Raw genomic sequence first — 27,964 nt, forward strand, 5'->3', positions numbered from 1 at the left:
ACGAAGATAAATAGAAACGTATCATGTCCGTTTGATCTATCTGTCTAGCAAGCGACCTAATTTACGACACCTTTCCTAATTCTTCATTGTGAATAATTAATTTTATTCTGGTAACACTGAAAGAAGGTGCTTGGCGAAAATGAAAATAGCTCTACTATTATCTTCAAAACAGACAACATAATTTATTGTGTAACGGAACTACGACTTTTTTTTAAATATTCGTCAAAATACAAAATATTTTTATAAGCAGGGGGGGGGTAATTTTTTTTATATTTTTAAGGGGTTAATCTAATTATTTTTACTTTACGATATAAAATACCTTTAAACACAACAAATATAATAATTTTGTTTAAAAAAAATAACTTTATTATACTGTGTAAACATAGTAATATGATTCAAATTGACTAAAATTTACAATAAGGCTAAAGAAAAACAATAAATATTTTTTTTAAATGTGAAATACTTTTTTGTAAGTTATTAAGGTGCTATTAAATACATCTGCTAGTTCTGCATGTAGGGTTATTCTGATTGATTAATTATGAGAATTAAGGTACAAAATTAATTAATCGCGTTAATAAGCTGAAAAGCATAAAAACACGACCGTTATGCTAGACAGATGAATACAAATTGATTAACGAAATGGGCGTTCAACAGGGAGCGTTCAAACGTCAAAAAGGCAATGATCGCCAATTTTGTTTTCATAAACTGTGATAAAGATTTTTTTTTTTTTTTTTTTTTTTTTTTTATTTATTTTTTATATATACAATAATATTATTATTTTTTTAAACAAGTTCTGCTGTGTAATTATTATTACGCGTGACAGCTGTTTCGCCCTCTGAAGGCATTATCAAACTGTGGGTAGCCCACTTACAGACGATAAATTTATATTATTTCTAGGTAGGTATTTTAATTTCATTTACTGATTTCTTAATTGATTTCTAAGTAAAATATCAAAAATTATTAATGGTTATTACCCCAGCAAAGTTTCCCCAATTAGTGTAATGTTTAAATTTGACTGAATGTCTTTATGTTAGTTATTCCCAAACGATGACTCATAGGGTTATTTTAATAGCATAATTAAGTACTTCATAGTGCACTCATATTTGCATTAGGTTTGTACTTAGGAAGTACTTAATTATGCTATTAAAATAACCCTATGAGTCATCGTTTGGGAATAACTAACATAAAGACATTATAAAAAAGTGACATTTAACGACCGTTAAACATAAATCATTTGGAATACGTCTGGCTAAAATGTATTTCATATTCCTATAACCAGAGGCGATATTGTCGTGTCTCGTGGTAGAACATGTGCGTCGGCTCATTACGTCTGGTGACGGATAAATCTCAGCATAATTAAATCAATTTATTTCATTTACATAGTGCACTCATATTTGCATTAGGTTTGTACTTAGGAAGTACTTAATTATGCTATTAAAATAACCCTATGAGTCATCGTTTGGGAATAACTAACATAAAGACATTCAGTCAAATTTAAACATTACACTAATTGGGGAAACTTTGCTGGGGTAATAACCATTAATAATTTTTGATATTTTACTTAGAAATCAATTAAGAAATCAGTAAATGAAATTAAAATACCTACCTAGAAATAATATAAATTTATCGTCTGTAAGTGGGCTACCCACAGTTTGATAATGCCTTCAGAGGGCGAAACAGCTGTCACGCGTAATAATAATTACACAGCAGAACTTGTTTAAAAATAAACTGTTTTTATAAACCCAATAATAATATTATTGTATATATAAAAAATAAAAAAATAAAATGGAGTTCTACAAATTAAACTTAATAACAATAAATAAATGTGATAAAGATAATATTAAATTAATATCCAAACATTAGTCTGTACATTTTCTGCACAAGTTGATTTTTTACTGAAACAGTGGAAATAATTTTCTTGCCGGCTTTTCTTTTGTGATATTCTCTTCGAATTTCCTACTTCAATGCAACCGATAAAAACAATTATTATGATCAAGGACGTTGCGATCGTTTGGCACTGGTTAATAGCGTATCAAGCGATAGCAATTTTGTTTTATTTTTTTAATTTTCTGAAACGTCACATTATTCAATTTGGTTTCTAAGCGAATTGGTCAAATCGTATTCAGTGATGACACACAATTGAGTTTATTTTTAAAACCATATAAATAATGTTATATACACCACACAAGAATTCCGCAATTCGCTGCCAGTGGGACTATGGAGCCACGGGGAAATGGATGAAAAAGAGTAATAATAATCTCCACACGATTTTAATTAATAAAAAAAAATATGATCTCCTGAAAAATTTTGCAATGAGTAAACAACGGCGTTTTGTCCTCAAGTAGACATTATTTTGTTTGGTTTAAAAATTGTTGTTCTTTTCGCTGGGAGTTGATCTATTCGAGATGAAATTAATTTTGGCACATTATGTAGCTACTTAAAAATCGTACACGGTTTCTGCTGTCGCCATTAGAAGAACACAAAAAATCTATTTAAAATTTTGATAAAACGAGTAGAAAATTAAACATGAAAAACTACCGAGCAAAATGCTTGACGTCAAAATAAAAGTTTTTACTTTGAAAATGTGAAATTTATCCAACAAAACTGATTAATCAGCTCATAAATTTATTAGAAAGGAAAATATCAAGCATGGCATCATTGTTACTACATGGGTGTGTAAGCACTATTCTGCTGATATGAAGAGAAAATTACCGTGACTGGGTACCTGTATTAAATAAATTTACTGAGCATAGTAAACATTAAAAAAAATAAACATTCCCGGGTTACGAAATCTGATTTTTTTTTTTTAAATGTTGCTTGTGTCTTGATGGAGGACTTAGCCATCCGAGGGATTAAACTCACGACTCAGACGCGATGCCAACTCGGTTACTGACCGGTCTAAAAATGATATACCTACATTTTTTGCCATGTGGATCAACGTTTATAGTGTGTACCACCATGTGAGCTATAAGGCAATCCGGTTGGCGACGTTGTGAGTCGGGTTAAGGAAGGGATCTTGAAGAAGGGCAGGATTATATGAGGAATAAAATACGAATGCCGATTGCTTGTCCCACATGCGCGCTGTTCATCAAGAGAACGAGTTTTGGATAATTTGGTAGGTGGGTATGCGTACCGTTGTCCCGGGAACCATTTATTGGATATCCGACAACTCTCCCATAGGTCATCCCAAGTGGTTCGCTACATTTGGTTCCAATATCAAACTGCGGTTAGGCAACACCAAAGATATTAGAAGAACGAGATATGCTATGTTGGCCGCCGGACCGTAGCCGGAGTACTACCTAATTAGGGTACTTTGAACGGTATCGGGACGTGTACGCACAGAAATCTGTTCTATGTATTAGTGCGGATACCTTAGCGCAAGCGAAGGTGTGCAGTAGTATTGGTGAACAAAACCGGCGACACTCGGCAAAACAATTCCACTCAGTACGAACTGCGCATAGCACATCTCGTTCTTCTAATATCTTTGGGCAACACGAATAGATAATGGATTTGATCGCCTAAACAGCTACAACAATAATTAAAAAAAAAACTAAAATACTTGCAGTACAACTATAACAAATAAACATCCATTTTGGTAGAAGTCGGGGTCGCCCAAGGAAGACATGGCACGATCCAGTGAACCCGATACTTGAGTCGGGCCATGTCAAGAGACGGAATAACAGAAGAGTAAGTATGAGACGACGTATTAGTGTGAATGAGACAAGGAATGTGTGCCAAGACCGAGATGTTTGGCGGCCTATCCGCTCTGCCTACTTCCATTTATACATAAGTAACATCCATTTTAAGGAATTCACACTATTGAAAGGTTTTTAAAGAAACAAATCCGATTATTATGATTATTTTTTTCAATACAAATTAGGTACCTACATATATTTGTATCCATATATTACATAATTATATTGAGTTAAATTTAAAACCCGCCTATCTTTGAATTGATATAAGGTGCGAGTTAATGAAGATAAAGCCTAGTTATAGAATTCTAAAACTAAAAATATTATTCATATTTTTAATCGGACAGGCTAAAATAAAATAAAAAAGTGACATTTAACGACCGTTAAACATAAATCATTTGGAATACGTCTGGCTAAAATGTATTTCATATTCCTATAACCAGAGGCGATATTGTCGTGTCTCGTGGTAGAACATGTGCGTCGGCTCATTACGTCTGGTGACGGATAAATCTCAGCATAATTAAATCAATTTATTTCATTTACACAGGACAATGAATTTTATGGCGCAACGCCGAGGATTCGCTCCAGGCGCACTTCACAAATGCGAACATTTATTAAACATCTCATAAAATATATTTTTATTTTCCGTATTTTCATATTTGTTAAACGAATACAATATTATATTTATATGTTATGTTGCTCGCATTTTCTAAATTGTGAGTACCACACGGAGAAAAATTAATATTGCTGATTTTTTTTAAATCTCTTAATTATTATTATTATTATTTGTAATCCTGTTAAAAACGGGATTGCAAGCCGTTTATCGATAAATTTTTAGTAAAATCCTAATACTTCGGAACACGTGTTCATGCACCTGCATTTTCCTTGATAATATATAATGACGAAATGCGAACCGGATTACGAATAATTTGAAGAGATTCTTTAATAAATTAGCAATATTATTATCTTTAGTGCTGAAAATGATCCTAAATATTTCCATGTTATAAACATCGAGAGGCTAAAAGGGAGTGGGGAAGGGAATGAGATAAAATAGAAAGTTTGGAAGTACCTGGCTAATCAGATCAGACCCCAAACACGGCTAAAGCCATTTCGAGCAGGGTTACAAATCTGAATGGCGGTCTTTCACTAGAGTGATACTGATAACCTCTACCCCGTTTCCTTCCGATTTCAACTCCCTTTAGCCTCAAAACATGTCTACTCCGATTGGAGATGCCATAGTTACACTGGCGCTAGGCAGTTGCGATTCTTGTGCGGTATTCACATGTAAAAGAAATAACCACAGTAGAGCTGCAAAACTGCTTGAAATTGCTGAGCAGAAAACTTTTTGAGGCATTTTAATTCGACCGGAACACTTTAAAGCGTAATATGTCATATGAAAACAAATGCGTCCAAACGTCTAACATATAATGCCAGAGTTATGTTATATTTCACCAAAGCTAAGGATTTGATGTACAGGGCAGGTGTTTCGAAACGTAAGTGGGAATTCATATAACGGTTACCGGTAAATGGTAACATATTATTGTAATTTTACGGGACAATTGCCACCTGTCCGGTAAATCGATTAACAATTAAATGTAGGTACTTTACATCATCGTAATACAATTCAATTTATTTGTCTATAACCTCCTGTATTGTAGAGCGAGCCGAACCAATTTAGCCACGTACTTCTTAAATGTAGTTGATCAAAAGATCGATATGTTTTTCATGTCCTACAATGCACTTAAAAATGCATTGTATAAACGGTACAATTATAACGACCGAGACCCCAATCTGTAATGTTATTTTTTTAATGTAAAAATTGAATTTAAATAACTGCATTATTATGTGACATTCCTTTCATTAATTACCTTAATTGAAATTCCATTCCCTGAGGATGGTTTTCTATTAGGAATTGGGAAACATTTAAATGATTAATACACCGTTACGTTGATATTATTTTCTTATAAGGCATTCCTTAGAAACATAAAAATTCTACCAGAAGCGAAATAAATAGCAGAAACAGATTATTTTTATATCAAGTCACATAAAACCAGTTACGGAATTTTAAAAAAAATAGCTACAGAACTATTGTAGGTAATACAAGCGCAGACCCGTGAAAAATCAGTGACAGTCTTAATTCCAGAGGCGGATTAGCCCTTAGGCCTATGTAGGCCCGGGCCTAGGGCGGCCAGATATTAGGGGCGGCCAATCGTGACAAAAAAGTCACAGATGATAACAAGAAATTACTTCCTAAGTACCTAAATATTTCGATAAAAGTTGTCAATCAAGTAAATTCATTATGTAGTCTATAGTCTATATCAGGGGTCTCCAAACAACGGCCCGCCAATGTCATCAATCCGGCCTGCGACAATCAACAATTATACAGTAATTGAACTAGCGAATTTAGCAAGCGTATTTTTTTACATTAATTCCACACAGGAGGCTTTGAGGAAAATATTTTCCCTCACGACCTATGTCATCTTAGGTGATGCTGTGTGGAGGGTCTTTTTAAGGAAGGGAAGGATAGGAAGTTCTGAAAAGGAAAATGTATGAGGGGTGGGTAGGAATCTGGGGATTAGTGTGTCCAGGAGTGATATACGTATGAATACATCCCTCCAACTGTGGTGCAAGGCGATGGGTCAAGATAGTCCGGCTGAAAAGGTCAAAAGGCCTCCCTCACCCAGTCTCTCTCGATCCGGCCCGCCACGCAGCAGGTGGGCAGACGTATCCGCCGCCAAGACCTGGACAAATCTCACCCCATGAACCATGAATGATAATGGCAGGAAAATTAAAACGGTTTTGACCCTAGGAACTTACTGAAAAGTTTGGATACTCCTGGTCAATATGATGGGTACTGAGAAAGGGGCGGCTACATGGTCTGGGGCCTAGGGCGGCCAAGACTGCAAATCCGCCTCTGCTTAATTCTAACGACAAATCAGTTCCAATATTTGAAAATGGCTACTAAAATAAATTTCTGTTAAAAATATTACATTATAGGTAGGTACTTTACCGCCTGTCTAAATTCCCCAAAGAATAAGACAAGAAATGCCTTGTGGGTGTGTTTCGTGATTTGCCCAATCGAGGCTTAAATTTACAATACAACTGTGTTTACGAAATTCAAATAGGGTACAGATCTGTGATGTCAGGCGAGTGTAAGTGAGACATTTGTATCCATTCAAATTTGTATGGAAGGCACTTCTATTTACTTCTTTATTCCTTGGAATTTTCCAAGCAGATGCAAGTGGTAGAGTTCATTGAACCTGAGTTACAAATAAATAGACGAAGTCACAACAGAAATTACAAATTTTAATATATTTTGTCGCTGTTAAAAACAAACCTCAGTATTATACATTGTAGGCGAACAGCAGCAAAAGATCTAAGGTGAAGTAGATTAATGTGTTTTTTTACCGTACAGTGTGTCCGAGGGTAAGTGCACAAACTTCGGGAGGTGATTCTACATGATGGTAAAATTTAAAAAAAGATACATAACTTTTTTAGAAAACCGTTGTTTTTTTCCCATAGAATATTATTTTCCCCATTCAAACAAATGAACTATTTTACCCAGAAACTACCTTAAAATGTTGTAATTTCTAAAAAAGTTATGTTTCTTTTTTAATTGTATTATCATGTAGAACCACCTTTCGAAGTTTATCTCCGGACATTCTGTATAATCCTTTCTAGTATTATAGAAAATTTAAACCGTTGGAAGAAACGGAACAACGAAAAATTGGTAAATTTAAGATCTCTGAACACGCGTTAAAGAAGTAATAAATATAAATTTGTCAATTGGGCCTTCTAAGCATTACATACAGCGCGTGTTTATTAAAATTGAACGCTGGGTTGAGTTGAGTTTTCCCAGCCACAGGGGACGGTTTGTCTCCATTTGTGAGGAATTCTAAGTAAAAACTGATTAATACTCCTGACGCTGGATGCCAACTTTAAATCGGATATTTTTGGCATGCGCCACGTTACGATTACGTGCGAAACTACACGGATTGCGGTGAACACCTTCACATCCACTCGTCACATGTTAGGCCTATTATAAGTTATAATCTTATAAGTAAGGCAAAACAAAAACACATGAAAAACGAAAACAACACGAGACTTGATGGTTTGCCTGCGCCACGTTCTAGACGAGATACATTTCATGCGTCAGTGATATACTCGTAATAGTTCAGTCCACCAAATTGATAGATTTTATTCTGTCTGACTCAGTCTAAACTGTACCTTTTCACTGTTTTATGACAGTTCACTTTCTATATTATGTGTAAAAATGATGCTCCATGTTCCTTATTAATTGAGACACAATAATAATAATATTTGGCTAATTTATATAGCGCCGTTTTCGTGAGAAATCACCTCAAGGGCGCTGTACAAATATATTTCTTAAATAGTTAATACTAGAACTACTGACTTATCTCTAAGACTTATATCTAGTGACTTACGACTAAGGCCTATAACTACTATCTTAACGACATATATACGAGTATTTACATATTTAGCAACTTACAACTAAAATTAATATTAACAATCTAATCTTACTAACGCCAATATTACAAGACAAGGATGCTCCACGTTCCTTATTAATTAAAACACAGTATTACAAGACAAGCAGCCAAGTAGAAGCTTTGGAGGACCACCTTTCTTGTTTTTTTGAAAAAATCTATAATAATCCTTTTTTTTTTTTAAACTTGTGAAATAGCTTTAAACTGCCGCAGTTTTATATTTTTAAATATGATGACGGCACAAGAGTTCAAACTGCTCCCAACCGTCTGGAGTCAGTGAGACTATGGCAACATTGGCAACCCTAATTTGCGTACGTTGTGAGGCTGAAGGTACTGGGGAGGGGAAGAACAATGGGAAGAGGAAGTTAGGGAAGAAAATGGCTATTCGGATCTGGTCACCAAATACACCTAAATCCATTCAAGCGATGTTCAATTTTGAATGGTGATCTTACATTAGGGCGATTATGAGAGTATTTTCCGCTTTGGAATGTGCCATAAATATACTATATATTATTTTGAATTAATAAATTGTGAAATAACACAAATTAATCAAATAACATTGATTTGTGCACGCTGGGATCAGAACCCCCGACCTTCGAGGTGTTAGTCGACAGCTTTACCCCTCGACCACGGAGTTCGCACCAAATCAAACAAAATCGGCAAAAATCTTGGTACCGTAATAATTATTATTTCAATCGCAAATAATAAAAGCCGGGTAAGACATCACGCCACAAGAATATCAAATCAACACTCCTAAATCATTCAAAATTTCATTCGTCATGCAAAAATAATCACCGAAACACAAAACAATAAGACTGAATGTAGGTGTACTGCCTCTGAGCAGGGCCGGCTCTGAGACAAACATCGTCTGGCGCGCGTAAAGTTTTGGCGCCCCTTGTCAAAACCGTTATACGCTTAGGTGATCACTGTAATCAATACGACAATAGTCAATTGTGACAATAATTGTTCACTCTAATATTTCAAATCGTAATTCAAACAAAAAATTATACTAAAATTAGTGAATAATAATATATCTTTCTCTAAAATATTTATATCTCTTAGTTTATATTCAATTATGTATTATATATATCTAGACTTATTTTTCCTTAAATATGTTTTCTTTTTTTTCTCTTTCATATTTCTTATGTTTTATTAGACCTATTATATTTTGTTTTACAACGTAAGTAATAAATTTGTTAGTAATTTTGTGTATTTTATTTTGTACTTGTTTAATTACTTTTTGTTTTACAACATGCTATTTCTTTACATCTTAAAATTGTAATTTATAGCATTATGACTACTATATTACGGGCATGAGCCTAGTATGGTGGTTGCAAGGAATACAAAAAATTGTAATCACTTAAATTTATAAAATTGTAAACACAAAAAAAAAATAATATTAGGATGATTCGTATTTTTGTGCAGCGCCATTTTTATGAAAAACATTCTCAAGGGAGATGTGTTAGGACTGATAGGTACTTATCAGCGCCTTAGCAATTCACTTGACTGCTCCAATTGCGCCCGGATAGGGCCGGCCCTGCCCCTGGGCTGAATAATAAATAAAGCAGCTATGTTCTTGTCAGACCTAAAATTAAAATTTTAATTTAGAGCGGAGTAAAGCCATAAACAAAATACACAACTCGCCGAGTGACGCTACTGAAAAATTCAATCATGGCACAAAAAAAATGTTTCAGGTTTTTCGGCAGAATCGGTGTTGAACTCGTTGACAGCTGTCTATGGAATTTCGCGCTGGGAGGGAGAGTTTTTTTGCTAATTTACTTTTCAATGTTCCTTACGACAGCTATAAAGCCATTGTAGTAAATCCCCGCAAACTTCAATCAACCGTTGGTATCTACCGGCGGCAACTTTACATTAAGGCGATTTAACCAGCGGACGAGAATTCAAATTTCGTTAAAAGACGATCTCGCGATCGGACGTTTTTTTAGACCGAGACAGAAATACCGAATTCATTCCGCTGCGAGCCGTACACTCGCGCGGCAGTGAAAACTACAGCATGGTTCCGATGAAATAACAATTATTGTTGTTTAATTCTTGGTTGTAGCTTTCTTCCCTATAAGTAGTTACATACATATTTGTAAATTATACGTCGGAGTGCGTAAACATAAATAAATACAAATGCAGTTTGTTGACATGGTAGATATAAAATATGTAGGTATATAAACATACATTTAAAAAAAATTTCAAATATTTGTTTAATTTGTTTTTTTTTTAAATATTTTACACGAGTTTTCCAAAGGTGAGTAAAAATCTTTTGTTTTACTTATTTATTCGTTTGTCCGAAAGGTATTACCGGTAAGTTTTATTTCTAATACTTATCTTCAACGTATTACTTGATTTGATATGTATGACATTGAAAAGAGGGTTTATTCCTTACAACTGAAGTAGTTTATATATTAAAACTAGGTTTTATTTCCAACTATTTCCTACGGTACCTACCTACATATGTAGTTATGCGATTGCATAATATTGTATCGCTTTCATGTATTTGTTTTCATGATTAACGGAGCGACCTGACTTGTCTAATTTTCGAAATGTTATTAAATTCACGAGTAAAAATCATAGGTTTGTATGTCAAAAATAACCTTGTTTTTTTTTCCTAAAACAAGAAGCTCAATTCACAATATGACATTATGAAACTGACAAAAAGTAACACAAAAAACATGAAATATGTTGAATTATACCAATGTAATAGTGAATTGGACAATAAAATAGAAATTATGAACAAAAAAATGATTTGAATCGCACATCACGAATCGAAATTCATTTGGTTCGTGTCACTTTTTGACTACCAATCACAAACAGTTTCACGTACTTTGGCATAAGTTTTATCATTTATACATGAAAAAATGATAACAGACATAAACTCCTGTCCATAGTTGATTCTTTTCCCTGGAAATTAAACAACACAAAATTATCGCCAAATGTTATAAAAATATGTGCTTATTCTGACTGATTCTTTCGAACGACCCTGTAGCATATAAGTACGAACAATGTACACGGATAATTAAATATCACTAACCTTTGTTTTTTTGAAAATATATCTCCCACGTACGTTTTTGATGTCGTAATTTGTGCTATCTAATAAAACTTTTTTTCGAGGGTATTTTCCTCCTCATTTTTAAGCGAGGAATTTCTTTAAAATGTTATCAAGTAGACTGGCGTGGAATAGACGTCTGCTCGCCGCCCTGTCGCAGCGGGGAATGATAAAATTTCGGCTTGCGCCGGGGCAAGACACAAACAACAAACGCGAATCGAAATTAATTACTATTATATACTTTAAGAATATATTTTTTGGTCATAAATTATTTCTAATGTTTCAATTATGTCTTGGTAAATTATTTTTCTAAAAAAATCTGAACTATACCAATTTGTAAGACCATAAATAAATAGTCCAATTGAGGGATTTTCGTCACAAAACGCGTGCTCGGATTTATTTATTAGTAATTTTATTTGAAATAAAAACAAAATTCTTATACATACATATTATAGATAATTTATTGATTGTTTATACATTATTATTCAATGATTTGAAATATTTATTGTATAATACAACTTCACCTTTGAAAATGCAACAAATCTGCGCATCGTCCAACGGTAACACTTTATTATGATATGAAAATAATATTATTTTTCAAAATTTTACATCTTACTTTACAAGATAAAATAACGATCTTTCGAAATCAATTTGTGTTTTTTTCTAGAAAAGTGTCCATACGTCTAAAAGTGGCCTCAAAAATGCCAAATTTCAGGTCAAGTCTACCTATTTCGCCTTAAATGAAAAATTCATGGTCCTGTATTGCACTCGACGCTAGTCTTTTTATTTTTGTGGATGGCGTGTTGATTAATAATAGTTACCATTCGAAGTGGTAGACATTTGGACGCGTATGTAACAAAACTAATTATTCCGATAAATAAAGATTATTCAAGAAATGACAAGGTATTTTCTGATAAGGCTTCTTCACACGCAACGTGTTTTTTTAAATAAACAAAAACAAATGGCGAAAATTTTTATTCGTTACAGGCGAACAAAACTAACCGAATTAATTTGAATGGTCTATTTGTACTCTTAATAGACTACTGACGTATGTAATTGGGGTAATAATGATTTTAATTATACAGGGTTTTCCAATAAGAGATGTTATTTTGATATTCAATCGTAAAAGACCAATGGTTTTGTTGCTTGTGTGGCACGTAGCGCCGTCTTCTTGAAAGAAAAACGTTGTCCAGATCAATACCATCCAATTCCGGCCATAAAAAATCATTAATCATCTCTCGATAGCGCAATCCATTCACCGTAACTGTTGCTCCAGCCTCATTTTCTAAAAGTAAGGTCCAATGACTCCGCCGGACCATAAACCGCACCAAACAGTCACACGTTGAAGATAGAGAGGCTTTTCAACAATAACTCTTGGTTTTTCCGAGACCAAGATGCAACGATTTTGCTTGTTCACGAAGCCACCGAGGTGAAAATGGGCCTCATCACTCAAGATGATTTGCATTTGATTCACGCAAGTGAATTTTAATAATTTCAATGCGTTGTTGAAGCGTGTATCGTTCCATTTTTATTAATGGCGTAGTTTCTACTTGTCAAATGTCAAAAAAAGACAGCTTCAAAAGTAACATCTACCGAAATAGCGGGCTATTCAAAATTACACTTCTTATTGGAAAACCCTGTATTAATTTTGTGAGATAACCGTTGGCATAAACGGAATTAAACGGCAACATGAAAATACAAAGAACATCACAATATATTGCCTAGTTTATTTTAACTAGAAAAATAGATCGTTTCTATGTAGTTAAAACACAAAGAGTCTCAAATGTTTAGATCAAGTCAGGTTTACGTCATCCCTAATTGGGGTACCTGTGCCTGTCTATTCCGGTCTAGTCACCAAATACGTTTAAAGCTAATTCAAGCAATATTTGATACTGAGAACACCTACCATCAAATAATACGCCCGGAAGACGAGAGAGGTGTCAAAACTGAAAATAATAACACAAAAGAAAACTAAAAATATACTTTTTAAATATATAAAAATTAAATTCGGTGTTTAATATTGAAACACTTTTATGATTATCCCAATATTCCAGTTCCTAAAATTCTCTTTTACCCTGTTTTGATCCATTTCCTAAAGAGAGGTGTCAAAACTGAAAATAATAACACAAAAGAAAACTAAAAATATACTTTTTAAATATATAAAAATTAAATTCGGTGTTTAATATTGAAACACTTTTATGATTATCCCAATATTCCAGTTCCTAAAATTCTCTTTTACCCTGTTTTGATCCATTTCCTAAAGGTGTACCTTCACAGAAAACACTTTTTGAAAAAACAAGCCCACAGCAAGTGTCTTTTGTATTCATGTTCAAATTTGGTCGCCGTCGCATATAGTTGCATATTTTGTCGCCCCTCGTAATAATTTATATCATAAACATTTTGTAAAAGAGTACAAATTGTTAGCCCTAAGTGAATATACATTAAATATTATCGTTTGTGATCACAAAACAGTTCGTGCTGTGGAACGGTGCATAGATGTATATCTATAAAATATAACACTGCCCACGAAACCTTCAAGAAAACACAAGAACTTCGAAAGAAAAAAAACATCATTCACAAGGTAAAGTAGCGCCCTTCGTGGCAGCAGGACGCGTCCTAACGCTTCCTCCAACCGCTTTGTGTTTTTTTAGTATTTTCAAGGGAAATGAGGCAACATCCCTTTGAAATTATTTTTAAAATCAATCCATCAACATTTGAACTTAAATAAAAATAAACTTAATAATTATTAGAACTTTATAATATGTGATTTGAGTGCAGTGTTTTAAAGTGAATATTCTGAAATTTGCTCAAAAATATCGGATTTTCGAAACGAACGGCGACCGGTAAATGCACTCCAGATGTTTTCAACAAAATTCTCGGAAACTGGGTAAGCTTGGACACTGGCAAGTTTTTTACTAAGCCCAGGGCAATTTATTACCCAACCGTCGCTTTTTATTGCGGACAGAATGCACCACTTCAACAATTACCAGGAACAGGATTACATGGAGATAAATGATGGACTTGCCAAACTTCACAGCGGTGCTGCCAGGGTCTCTTATCAATGTGAGGTGTCAGCGCTTTATTAGCAGCAGATACATACCTGGACGCTGTTGTTGGACGCGGTGGACTCTCTTACTGCAGCAGCTGGTCCAGTTCCTTCACCACTTAGGATTCTTGCTGCAGAGTCTCCATCTTCTATCTTCGTAGAACGTCACAGCGGTGCTGCCAAGGTCTGGTATCTGTGAGAGGATAGTGTGTCAGCGCTTTATTAGCAGCAGACACATACCTGGACGGATGACGAACCTCGTGCTGGCACTGTTGGTGGACGCGGTGGACTCTTTCGCTGCAGCAGCTGGACCAGTTTCTTCACCACCTGGGATTCTTGCTGCAGAGTCTCCATCTTCTATCTTCGTGTCACCTGTTCCTTTACTTCATTTTACTTAACTTAACTTCATTCTATTTTTGTAATATTTATATTTTCTGTAATACCTGCATCAACTGTAAAGCGCCCCTGAGGTGATATCTCACAAAAGCGGCGCTATACAAATTATCCAATAATAAATAAATAAATAAAGTAAAGGCCTCCTTTCCCACTCCTAAGTTTCCTTCAAAAATAAAAATAAACACGATCGTTTGATTATTTCTACCTCGTTAAAATTACAGTCCATTCGTCCAGTACCAATAGTTCGGTGCGCAACATTCGGTTTGGTTCATTTATGTCTATGAAACGTTTATATAAATGCTAATCAATAAAGAAATTAGCCAAATTCTTGCTTTGCGCATTCTTCGTCAAAAATCAACGATATTTGTAAACGTCTAAAATGTAACTCCACGACGCGTCGTGCTGTTAATGCCAGGGGCACAGCTACGGGAGGGCTCGTGAGCTCGTGAGCCCCAACGCACGCCGCGTCGCTTCTCTTATCTGTCGCTGGGTAAAAGTGAATCGAAAGCTAACAGCGAGCATTCCCCATAAACAAGGTTGCCGGAACCGTCTGGAAAGAGATGAGCTCGACGGCTAGCGGGAAGCGAAACGATCAAATTTTACGTGTTTCAGACGAGACGATCACGAGTTTACGACGGCACAAGGCGAATGTGTCAGGCCGCTAAATCAGCGGTCGTCGGATTATATAAAGTGTGATCTACGTAGATTAGAAATAAAACTGTTGTCGCCAAATCACCGTAGCCACGAAATAATTTTTTTCTTTCGTATGGTGGGGGAGAGGTCAGAGGGTAACATTTAGGTCAGTGAGTCAGTCTAGGACAAGGCTGCCCAACCCCAGAACGAATTATAAGTGGCCCGCGTGAACCATTTTCAAAAAACCCGCCAATATGAAAAAGTGTAGCGGGCCCGCGGTAAAACAAACATTGCAGCTTGCGCGCGGTCACCAGTGTTGCCAACAAAGGCGATTTATCGCTATTTAGGCTACCCAGAACGAGAATTAGGGACGAAAAAATCCAACCTGTTGAACTTACTTTTTAAACAAAAATACACCGGTTTTAGACATATAATATTTTTCGGGTCCGAAATGGAATCTTGTAGCCACCCCCCCCCCCCCCCATGGAATTCGAAAAATTGTTGTGTGGAATCACATATGATGTTTTTGGGTGCGCGGAATTTTTTTCCTCGAAGCGAAGTTCCGTAACAACCCCCCCCCCCCCCATGGATTTCAAATATTTTGTGGGGAGCACTCATTTTGAATTTTTGAACACCCCCCCCCATGGAAATAGGAACCGTTAGGTACTCAGTGGCCCGCCAGTGATTCAAAATCGTCAATTTGGCCCAACTGTTAAAAAGGTTGGGCAGCCTTGGTCTAGGACCTCGTCCTGTGGACCTCATCAATCCCGCTGAATGAATGCAGCGGGTCATGACATGCATTGACCACATGTTTGGAGGTCTGCACCATAACCGCATTCACACATCGCCGACTCTTTATGGACCCTCCTATGAATCTCGTGGGTACAACGATTGTGGGAGGACCATATCCTATTATTTCGAAACAACTAAAATAAATACAAAAGGTAAGATTTGAAGAAGACAAGAAAGAACAAATTGTGAAGAGTGATCCATACCGATTTGAAAAAAAATTGATATCGCAAATTTAGAAAACCGTCAGACTAAGTGCAAGAAATAATTTCGATATTTGAAAAAGTTTGAAGAAATAAGAAAACAACATTGAACTTTTTTCCGGCACACTGACACGCCCACTACAAATGTCTATCAGTTTATCTCTTCAGTGGCGGTCGTATTCGAAGCGTATTGAGTAAATTAAATAATATTTAATATGTCGGAAAGGGAGAAATGAAAAGAAAATGTGAATAACCATTCCATGTTCCGTTCCACGTTCCCGTGGGAAAGGTAGATATATTTCTGTTTGAACGCTATTACGGCTACGTGTTACTGCGACGGCATTAAATACGAACACCATTTAAACAACAGACGGAATTTTATTTTAGAATTATTATTTAATGGCCTACGGTCAAAGCGTAAAAGTGGAATTTTCAGGAACAGTTTTCGGGACTGTGGCATCCACAATCGGGATGTGAGGGGAAGAAGATGCGTTAGAAGAAGGTTGGGAATACCTAGGTGTTCAGATCTGGTCACAAAACACGGATAAAGATATTCCACGCAATGTTTCGTTTCTAAACGGTAGACTTTCACCAGGGTGATACTGAGAGTATCATTATTTCCTTCAAAACGAAAAAAGGGGACAAATTTAAATGCCAGTGTAAAAAAATGCTATTTTTAACTTATCATATCATATGCCGGGCTTATCGGGTGAGGTGTGTTCAGATTTTGGCGTTGGAATCGCCGGTGAACAAGCTGCGTGACGGGCCGGGTCGGGAGAGTCTGTTCGCTCTCGACTCATCGTCTTGCACCGCATCGGGACGGCTAGATTCACACGTCCGTCTTTCCTGAACAGAGAGACCCCTAGACTCTTTACCCACCCCTCATATTTTTTCCTTCCCAGAACGTCCTCTCCTTGATTTCCTTAAAAAATCTTCCATACAGCATCCTACAAATATTGGATTCTTTAGAAAGGACAGGTAAAACGTTCTAAATTATAAAAAAAGCTTTCTCGAATAAACCTACATCAGAACTTACAACCAATAATTAGAACCCAAATAGCCAACCTTTAGTTGATATGTTCCCTGATGTTTACTCAGTTATCAATTAAAACCGACGTGTATGGAATGCAAACACAAAACTTTGTGTGTTTTAAAACACCAAAACTTGTTACGAACGAGTCATTAGAAAACCCAATAAATTTTGATGAAGGCCTAGCACGGAAGACAGATTATACACACGAGGGCAGTTTACATCGAAACACGAATAGAAAATATATTTCCTGTTTGAATCGAATAACACTCCAAAACCTTATAAGATCGGGCGATAGGGGTAAATAGTATCCATTGTGCTTTCAAAAGCCAAGAAGCAAAATACATCGGGGTAGACCTACGCACAGAGATGGATTCAATTTTGTAAGTCAACACAAAAAGTAATTGAATTCAGGTAATACTGTAGTATAGTTGTCAGTATTCTTCAGTTGACAATATTTTTTTATATTAATTCCACACAGGAGGCCCTGAAGAAAATAATTTCCCTCAGGGCCTATGTCATCTTTGGAGATGCTGTGTGGAGGGTCTTTTAAGGAAGAAAATCTGGCATGAATAATATTATGAGTAACGATTTGAACCCGAGCAGAATACGGCCATTTTCCTTGTATAGCTATACCAACGCTGCAGCGGATTATTAGAGAATTTTTATAATTAAAATACTGATAATAAACAATTAACCATATATAGACAATAATTGTCCAGCTGAAACTCTACTGGTTGATGTAACAGTTAAAACATGTTATGATATCCAAATTTAATTAATGTATGTAGCTCAGGCTTATTGCTACGTGACTGCAAGTCATAAATGAAAATAAAATAAATTTCCTACAAACGATTGAAATTTTTTTACCAGTTGCCCTTTATGAACAAGTGTTTTTATTGTTTGAATATTGCGGCTGTGGGATATTAAATAAAAATTAATGGTTTGAATGGTGGATTTTTTTAACAAAAGAGACCAATTAAAATGTCTTTCTTTTGTTTCCGAAAAGTTTTCCTTGGTGTACCCAGGGTTACAAGAATGAAATCCCTGGGGAATATTTATTTGTACAACAATGGTGTTCTATTTAATAAACCAATAACCCATAAACACGAAGGGTAAAATAAAACTTTTTTATATTGCCCGTATTAAAATAATATGTAGCATTACGCCGAAGGCGACATAAAACGGAGATGGATCTGTAATACTTAAATGTTGCCACAAATTGAAACGTTGCTATTTTTATTCACTATATATAAGGAATTATTTACATCCATAATTAATTTGATTACTACCGTTTGATTTGAGCTCTAACGGTGGTTGAATAATTAACGACAGAATAGTACGTTTCTGCTGTATTGTTTCTCGTACTGCTGAAATAAACATGAAAGCATCAATATTGAATAAAACATCGCATTGCGAAACATCGATTGGAATCCATAATTATTAATAAATAAGTAATTTTATCAATTTCTGCATTATATTTACATATAATGCGTTAGACTTATTAACCGTCTTTGCCCGAGATTACAACACTTTTTTTTACACAGTAGTCGAAAGAAGTGGAACAATCGAGGTTAAAGGTGACTTCTCTAAATGTGCAATAGTTCAATTATTGATTAATTTCAAAGCTCACGTTTGGAAAGACGTTGCGAGATAAATCCCACCCAGAAAACGCTATGCAATATTCTTGACGCCAGAGCTCACCATACAACATTATTATACCCAATTCTTACTCTTAGAACTAATTAGAGCCAAAATAAGTTTACCACAATTTTTGAATGCTAATAAATAAATCGAAAATCATTGTAATTTTACGTAATATATTCTCAGATATGTTTGAAAATCGGATGGTTTGGTAAGAATGGGAATTATTAATCTTATAAACCTTTTTTCAAAATATTGAATTCCTACATTAATTCAAAATGTAAGTAAATTGGACAGAATTTTTAATTGAATAACTTTTCATTACGTACCTATCTAATAGAGCTGATGTTCTGGTACCATTTAATGGATAAAAAGAGTCCCAAAAGAGCAAAATATTCTAAGTATTATTGCAACAACAAAAAATATCAATTTTGTTTTCATTTAGTCATCAAAATATATCCTTGGTATCGAAATAACATCAATTGGGTCACTTTTGTTTTCGATCTAAAAATACCCGAGCAGCTCGATAAAAACACCAGAAAGACTCGAAATGGAACAAAAATACAAAGAAACGTTACGCAACCAAATATTCAAATAATGATAATAACTCTTAGCTAAACAATTTTTCTTACTTAACCAAAATAACGAAGGTATAAAAATACGATACGAAAACCGCTAAGGCGAAGCACTACAAAGTAAAGCAAAATCGTATGTTTTTGGTTTAAAAATTTTATCGCTTACAAATATTGTTGATGCTTTAATTAAAAATTGTTAGTACGTATCTTGGCCTTTGTAAGAATGGACCTTTTTTTTCATCGAGTCTTTTATAATCCAAGAAAATAATAAAGTATCACACCTATAAAAACTGTTTTAAAGTTCAAAATCTATTACTTAAGAAATGCTTTTCAGTTTTAGTTTAATTTTGAAATGTGGAAAATTAAATTAAAACATTTGTAGCTGATATTCACAAAATAAAACATCCTTTTTGGCGATGTTTTTTCTGGCATAAATCAGAACTGGAATGAAAGTGTTTAGCTGGAATTTAAACCTAATCGCCATCTACACAATGAGTGTTATTGTTGACGACCCGATTCCAAATGTTACACGACACAAATGTGCATCACCTTAAACAATTATTTTATTGATATATTGAAGCAATTTAAAACTTTTTCCCACCTATTTTATTTTGACCGTGACCGGTTTTAGCTTATTATAGCCATCTTCGGACTGGTCACGGACAAAAAATAAATTAGGAGGAGAAAAGTTTTTGATTGTTTCAATATATCATTTTAATGGAATTTCCACTACGGATTGTAAATATCAAAAAGATATATATCAATTTTTTTAAATGGAGAAAAGTGCTGTCAGCAATACCTTGTGAAAAAAGGCAACTATCCTTGCGAGATGGAAAACTAATTATTTTGAAAAGAATCAATAATACATTGGTTCCGTATCCCTAATAAAATATTAGACTTAAGTTTTATCTCCCGTCATAAAATGCCATCCATCGGTAATGCCATCAACTCTAAAAACGTTTTTTTTTTCCTTTTTTCACGATTCGAATAACGGCAACAAACGAATAAATATATCTACCGTTACAACTTTTCAGATGGATGGAATGTTTTCAATGCCAATCGAGTAAATGATCCTTTGAATTCGATTTATCCTTACATGAAAATCACTGAGCTATGAATCATTTAATTTTATTGAAAATGTTTGTTTTCAGTGTCTCTGTAACTAACTAAACATCACGCTGTTTCCCCGTAGGGCAAAGAGGTCAGACCGCCAAACAACTCGGTCTTGGCACATACTTCTTGCCTCATTCACATTCATAGATCATCTCATACATACTCTTCTATTATTCTGACTCTTGATATAGCGCGACTCAAGTATCTGAGTCGCTTGAAGCTTGTTATTTTATTTTAAAGCTATGCGGGACGTTTTTTATAACAACTCAAAGTCAGTTCTTAAATTGGATTTTGTCTTATTTAGTTACCAGATCCGAGTGGCTACATAATTCTCAAGTTCGCTCTTCCCACATCTCCTTCCCCTTTCCTCAGTAATAATATATCCCAATTGCACGGAGAAAAAATAGTACTGATTAATTAAAATCCGTCTAAACACGGGATTCCTGTTAAACTTTTAGTACAGTCGTAATATATCGTAACGCTTGTTCATGCATCTGCATTTGTTCTCATAATATACAATGACGAAATGGGAAAATATTAAAATTTTTATTGACATCGCTTCATTAACATCGCGATAACACATTCGTTTTTACTGAAATCTTATTAGGAAACCTATCAAATCATTCGTTAAAGGCCTGCAATCCCGTTTCTTAATAAATTAGCAATCGGTAAGTTTTCTCCGTGTGCCGTGCAATAGCCCCTCTATCTCCGGTGAGATGGGACTAAAAAAAACTGTAGATTATTTGTTTATAATACACTGATAATTTTATTGAAATAATCGGCTAATATGTAAGATTTTTTAATGCAAATGTTTACGTAATACTGTGACCGGTATATTTGCATATAATAAACAGCGCTTGCTAAATACAAACTGTTTAATAACTTGTTTTGCTCGCAAGCAATGAATAAAATGAGATAATGGAATAATATCGGTAAATTACGTATTTTCGAACAATAGAGCCATGTACATTACGTGATTTGCATTTCCAAGTTGTTTGCGCGCCGAGCGCTAGCAGTATTGTGCCAAAACCTATTCACTGATTCTCAGAAAAAAATATTTAAACGGGGTTGATAATGTCTCGTGGAGATGTGAAACTGTTCGATAAATACATTATATTTACCTACTTCTCTCGAACTGCGCCCTTTTCGCCCGTATACAAGAGTTTAAAATGGTACTCGATACGATATCGGTTCCCGGAAACAATTAAATGTTTACAGCAGTTATAATTATCGAGGGGTAAAATCAACATTTATTCGGTGTATAAATTTAGAGTTCCCTTTTTTCAGGGGAGAGATTTTTCACCTTTTCAGAATTACAGACTATTTCAGGAAGGAAATACCCAACTCTTTCTGAAAAAGAGGATCATTTCAGGAAGAAGATAACTCTTTCAGAAAGATGATTATTTCAGGACGGAGATAACTATTTCAGAACGATGATTATTTCAGGACGGAGATTATTCTTTATCCTACATGTATTTGAGAGGAGATTACTCTTTCAGAAAGATGATGATTTCAGGAAGGGGATTACTCTTTCAGAAAAATGATTATTTCAGGACGGAGATTACTGACGAGATTTGAGACGGCCGGCATAGTCCAGTGGTAACGCATTGGACTGCCATTCCGAAGGTCGCGGGTTCGAACCCGGCGTGCGCAAATAAATTTTATTTGATTAATTTGTGTTATTTCACAATTAATTAATTAAAATAATATATAGTATATTTGCGGCACGTTCCAGAGTGGAAGATACTACCAGTATCGCCCTGGTGTAAGACCACCATTCAGAATTGAAACGTTGCTCCAAATGGCTTTAGCCGTGTTTAGTGACTAGATCTGAATAGCCAGGTACTTCCCCACCTTCCTATTTCCCTTCCCTACTTACCTTCAGCCTCACAACATCCCCCAATTGGGGATGCCATAGTCTCACTGGCTCCAGACGGGAGCAGTTGGGACTCTTGTGAGGTATTCACTATAAAAAAAATAAAAAATAAACTCTTTCAGAATGATTATTTCAGGACGGAGATTACTATTTCAGAACGATGATTACTTCAGGACGGAGATTACTCTTTTAGAAAGATGATTATTTCAGGACGGAGATTATCAGAAAGATGATTATTTCAGGACGGAGATTATCAGAGGGATGATTATTTCAGGACGAAGATAACTATTTCAGAACGATGATTACTTCAGGACGGAGATTACTCTTTCAGAAAGATGATTATTTCAGGACGAAGATTGCTATTTCAGAACGATGATTACTTCAGGACGGAGATTACTCTTTCAGAAAGATGATTATTTCAGGACGGAGCTTACTATTTCAGAACGATGATTACGTCAGGATGGAGATTACTCTTTCAGAAAGATGATTATTTCAGGACGGAGATTACTATTTCAGAACGATGATTACGTCAGGATGGAGATTACTCTTTCAGAAAGATGATTATTTCAGGACAAAAATTACTCTTTAGAAAGATGATTATTTCAGGACGTACTTCCAAAAAGACCTAGGCACCTACATTCGCAGGAAGTACATTATAACTTTCTGGATAAATAGTACATTTTCGAACAAAAAACTCCACCAGGAAAGCGTACTTTTAAAAATCATAAAACAAAAAAAAAGAATTGGAATGTGAAACAAAAAATCGATTAAAATAAATGTGAATTGATTGTACATATTAATATATTATAAGCTCCTTGTAGCCAGGTAGGCGCTTGCGACCTCCTTGTTATAATGGTCTCCGCGTGTAAAGGACGCCTCATTACGCGTAGGTCGGAGCATTCGCTCCATTTGGCGTCTCTTTCTCCTTCATCCTCTGAATAAATTAAATTATTCCATAACCTTCTTCGAGACAGATTTGTTGCCGGTACGAGGCGAAACGAAACGCAGGAGCTTTTACTAATTTAGCGGAAACACAACAAAACGATAATTACAGTATTTTAAAAGAAACTGTTGTGGAAATGAATCGTAACAATGTTTAAGCTTGGGTGGTTCAGATATAATATATTCTGAAAGTAAACATTTCAGGAATATTCAAGTTAAGAAAACGCCCGTACAAAATATCTAAATACGAACTGTTGGAGTGAAAATCCACTACAGAAATTGCGCTATTGGAATATACAGGATTGTCCGAAAGATGTTACAACTCATGTGGAACTACATAATTTAAAAAAATAATACAATAATAATATTACTATAAAAATGCAAAAGTCATTTTAAATACATGTAGGATAAAGAAAGATTTTTTAAATATTTATGTCGAGGGATCAGTAGAATTTATAGGCCCTGTTAGGAGTTCTACCGAGCCGAACCCTCTGATATGAAAATATCTGGAGTCGGTGAATTATTTTCCTATTTGATCTCTGGTGAGTTGACGTGTTGTTCTTGTATTGTTTTGTATTTATTTTTCTTATATACAGGGTGTCCGGAAACTCGTAGTACAAGCGGGAAACTGGTGAATCTACATCACATTTGGAGTCGATTTTGTAGTATATTTTTTTTTTATTTGAGCTTTCGTTATCAAGTAAATCGAGTTTGAAGTTGATTTTTTTTTTTTTTTTTTTTTAATCAAATTCTTATAAATTATTACTGAAGATCAAAGTACCCAACTAATTAAAACTATTTGAAAGTAAAACAAATGAAGAAACTCGGATTTGAAGCATTATTTTGAAATCACCCTTCATTTAACCCGGTGTAATCATAAAATATTTCTGCTCTGCAGGGTTAAAACATCTGTTATTCAACCCTAAACACCAGAAAAAACTTTAACCCTAAAATAGCCGAAAAATATTTTTTTTTGGTTTTTTTTTTTTTTGAAAATGCTCAAATCAAAAAACTTTATGTTTTTTTGGGTTCCCCATGTGGTGTAGATTCTCCAGTTTCCCGCTTGTACTACGAGTTTCCGGACACCGTGTATAGCACTTGCATAATGTTCATTGACTAGATGATCATTTGTGGAAAAGTGTGTGGAAGGGTTTAGTTTTTTCTATGGGGAAGATTTAACCCGGACATAAAAAAGAAAGAAATTAAAAAAATATATGATTTCCATTATTATTAAAATAAAAATCAATCCCATATAAGTGGTAACATCTTTTTGTTACATCATTTACAGTAAAATTTGTTATAGTGTACTAATGAATTTATACAATAATAAATACGATGCCCCCCTTGAGGGTGTGTTACAGGAAAAGTACCGTTATTTGTTACAGTATTCAGTGTGCGTGTTTTACATAAATATTTAATTTAGTCTATTTTTAGTTCTATGACGAATATTAAAATTTAACTGTAATCACAGACAGCTGGTTCTAATTGGAAACAATTTAAAAAATTGCAACTCCGTGCGGTAACTCGTGCTGTCTTCCTAATACAAAATACTTAGTTTTCCCTTAAATTCAGCGAGACAGACATTTCCAGAAAACGATAAAAATAAATAACCATGTTTGCAAGCAAAAAATAAAGGTCGAGGCCTTTAGCGTACACAACTTGAAATATGGTAAATATTTAGATATGTTTTAGATACGCTATTGGTAGAAATAAATTCCGATCGCGTTAATAGTAAGATTATTTCAACATTTAAAGTCATTTTAGTGTCACCCTTTTTGTTTTCTAGTAACGCCACCGAAAAAAATAGTTATCTGAAAGCGTACGTACATTATAGGTAATTAATGTGTGTTAAGTGTCTGTTTTGATGTAAGTAGTTCCTATTATTGTGATGTCTGGTGCATCACTGTTTTTAATAGTGTGAACTTTACTGCATTACCAAAAATACAATCACACTAAAACAAGCCGGCAATACACCAGATAAAATAAATTCAATCCGTTCTGGCTTTACCGAAATTTTTAACATTATCTCTGATTAGATTCTGACGAGAGAGCAGTCGGAGAAACTGTATGAGGAATGTGCGAATTCATTCATCAGGGGATTGGAAGACATTATACGGTACAATAAAGCCGGCCATATAGACGAAAGCCTGATTGGATCTGGTCTAGAGGGTGAACGGAATATAAACTACATTACTAATCCAATGGTTTTATTGGGAGCTACTTTTTATATCTGATCAGCAGCATAACCTAACCTCACATTAATTATTATTTTTTTGATAAATTAATGTTTTAAAGACAAGATTTTATTTATGCATAGCACAAAGGATAACAATTGTTTTTATAAGCAATAATTGTTCGCCTGAAACACTCATCCACATTGAAAAAATCTCCTGATAAAAAATACATGACGCACATACATGTTTATTATAAGTAAAATAAAATAAACATACGTCTCTCTATACTATTGACCAAATTCTTGCAGTAAATAATTTGAGATCTAAAAGATCCAATTGTATTAAGACGTTCATGACATAGAAATCAAAACATGGAAATCGACAGTGTTTTCGAGCGTAGCGTCTTGGAATTTATTTGTGATACTTGGAAAGGAATTTGTTCTCTAGTGTGGAAAGCAGAGTGATTTATAACTTTTCAATATTATATTACAATAATAACGCGCTTAGTAGGTTTTCTTCAGGAATCTCAGAGATATTTTGCATTGGATGCTTGCCAACCTTTTTGATAGAAGCACTAACAGAATTACTTGAATCCATTGCACATGATGTCCTGTTGCGTAACGATGTAAGATTATCCATTATTATTATTATTTGTTCAGCTTCGCTTTCCGTGTTTACAACTCAAACTTGAGTGGGTAGCTAAACGTTTAGTCGCGCGTAATCAAATAATCATGAAGATATGCAATTATCAACTGTTACTAACGATCAAGTGAATCTAGTCTGTATTAATGTGAATGAAGCAAAGAGTGTTTTCTAAGAGAGAGTTCTATGCCTGTCGATCATGCCTACCCCTGAGAGGAAACGGGCGCCATAGGTAGTCAGTTATACATATATATCAAGGTCTACACGGAGGAAAATGAGTATTGCTAATTTATTAAAAATCTTTTCAAATTATTGGTAATCTGATTAAAAACGGGATTGCAGGCCGTTTCCTGATGAACTTTTAGTAAATGCCTAACATATCGGAACAAGTGTTTATGCACCTACCTAGATAATGTACAATGACGAAATGCGAAAATATTATGATTTTTTATGAACACGTGTGCCGACATGGTGATAATACGTTCGTATTTTACTTAAAGTCTATTAGGAAACCTATCAATTCATTCGCAAAGGGCCTGCAATCCCGTTTTTGACAGTATTTCTAATCATTTGAAGAAATTCTTAATAACTTAGCAATGCTCATTTTTCTCCAGGTATTTACGGATAAAAATCCTTACAATTTTAAAGGTTTAATTTGCAAAATATGTATTTATGTATGGATTCAAACATATACCTACATACGTATTATATACGAGTTAGGATTCCATATAAAATTCTTTCGGGATATTGATATTGTTAAAGTTACTCAATATTTCTTTAAAAATAGTTTTTGTAAGCTTTTTCCTTGGGAAATTTCCAATGTATTCCAAAGTATTCCAAAACTATTTGTTTCGAAAGAGATTGAAATAAATCCGTCATATATCATCGAAATATTCCGATAACTATAAGTTTGTTTACACCGACCAAAAAAAGTATAATATAATTAGACAAAAACCTTGCATCCTTAAAATGAACTTTTGCACACATATTACAAAAACATAATTAATAGATCGTTGTTCTTTATAATATAAGTATTAAGTTGCTTGTCTTTTTTAGTTTATAAAAATTGGAAGCAATAAAATTTAGGGTGACTTTCTTTCTGAAGCAATGAGAACTTGAACGGTGAGCTCTGACTTCATGAAATTTACACACCGTTTACTGACGACTATACATTCTAGTTCAACGCAATTACTTTTAGGTCGCCATGTCAATTCCATCAAGAGCTACGGAGCTTTGAAATATGCACATAGATAACTAGTTAGAAAACAAGACAATTTATTTTTTTCTGTATGATGAAATTGGGTTGTAAACGCTTGAAGTTTTTTTTTATGCATAAATTCTTGGACTAACTACCACGATATGTACTTCACGTTGCCTAGAATACTAATAAAGTGTTATAATGTTGATTCTTCAGTGAAAATTTTCAATTTATCTGATTTATTAAGAATCTCTTAAAATTATCGGTAATCCAGTTAAAAACAGGACTGCTCCCCGTTAAGTAATTTATTAATAGATTTCCTGTTAAATTTTTAGTAAAATACAAATATATTATCACGATATCGGAACACGTGTTCATAAAAATCCTAACATTTTCGCACATCGTCATTATATATTATTAAGACAAACGCAGGTGCATGAACGATATTATT

General features: G+C 34.4%; 1 protein-coding gene across 1 annotated transcript in view; it reads right to left on the minus strand.

Moving 5' to 3' along the window:
* The window catches only part of LOC149416575 (uncharacterized), a 374,680-nt gene that overhangs the window by 180,976 nt on the left and 165,740 nt on the right, over positions 1-27,964 (minus strand). The gene's annotated exons all lie outside the window — the stretch shown is intronic.

This window comes from Hesperophylax consimilis, chromosome 16 (genome assembly GCF_061612785.1).
Source record: "Hesperophylax consimilis isolate HC1 chromosome 16, BYU_Hcon_1.0, whole genome shotgun sequence".
Taxonomy (NCBI): Eukaryota; Metazoa; Arthropoda; class Insecta; order Trichoptera; family Limnephilidae; genus Hesperophylax; species Hesperophylax consimilis.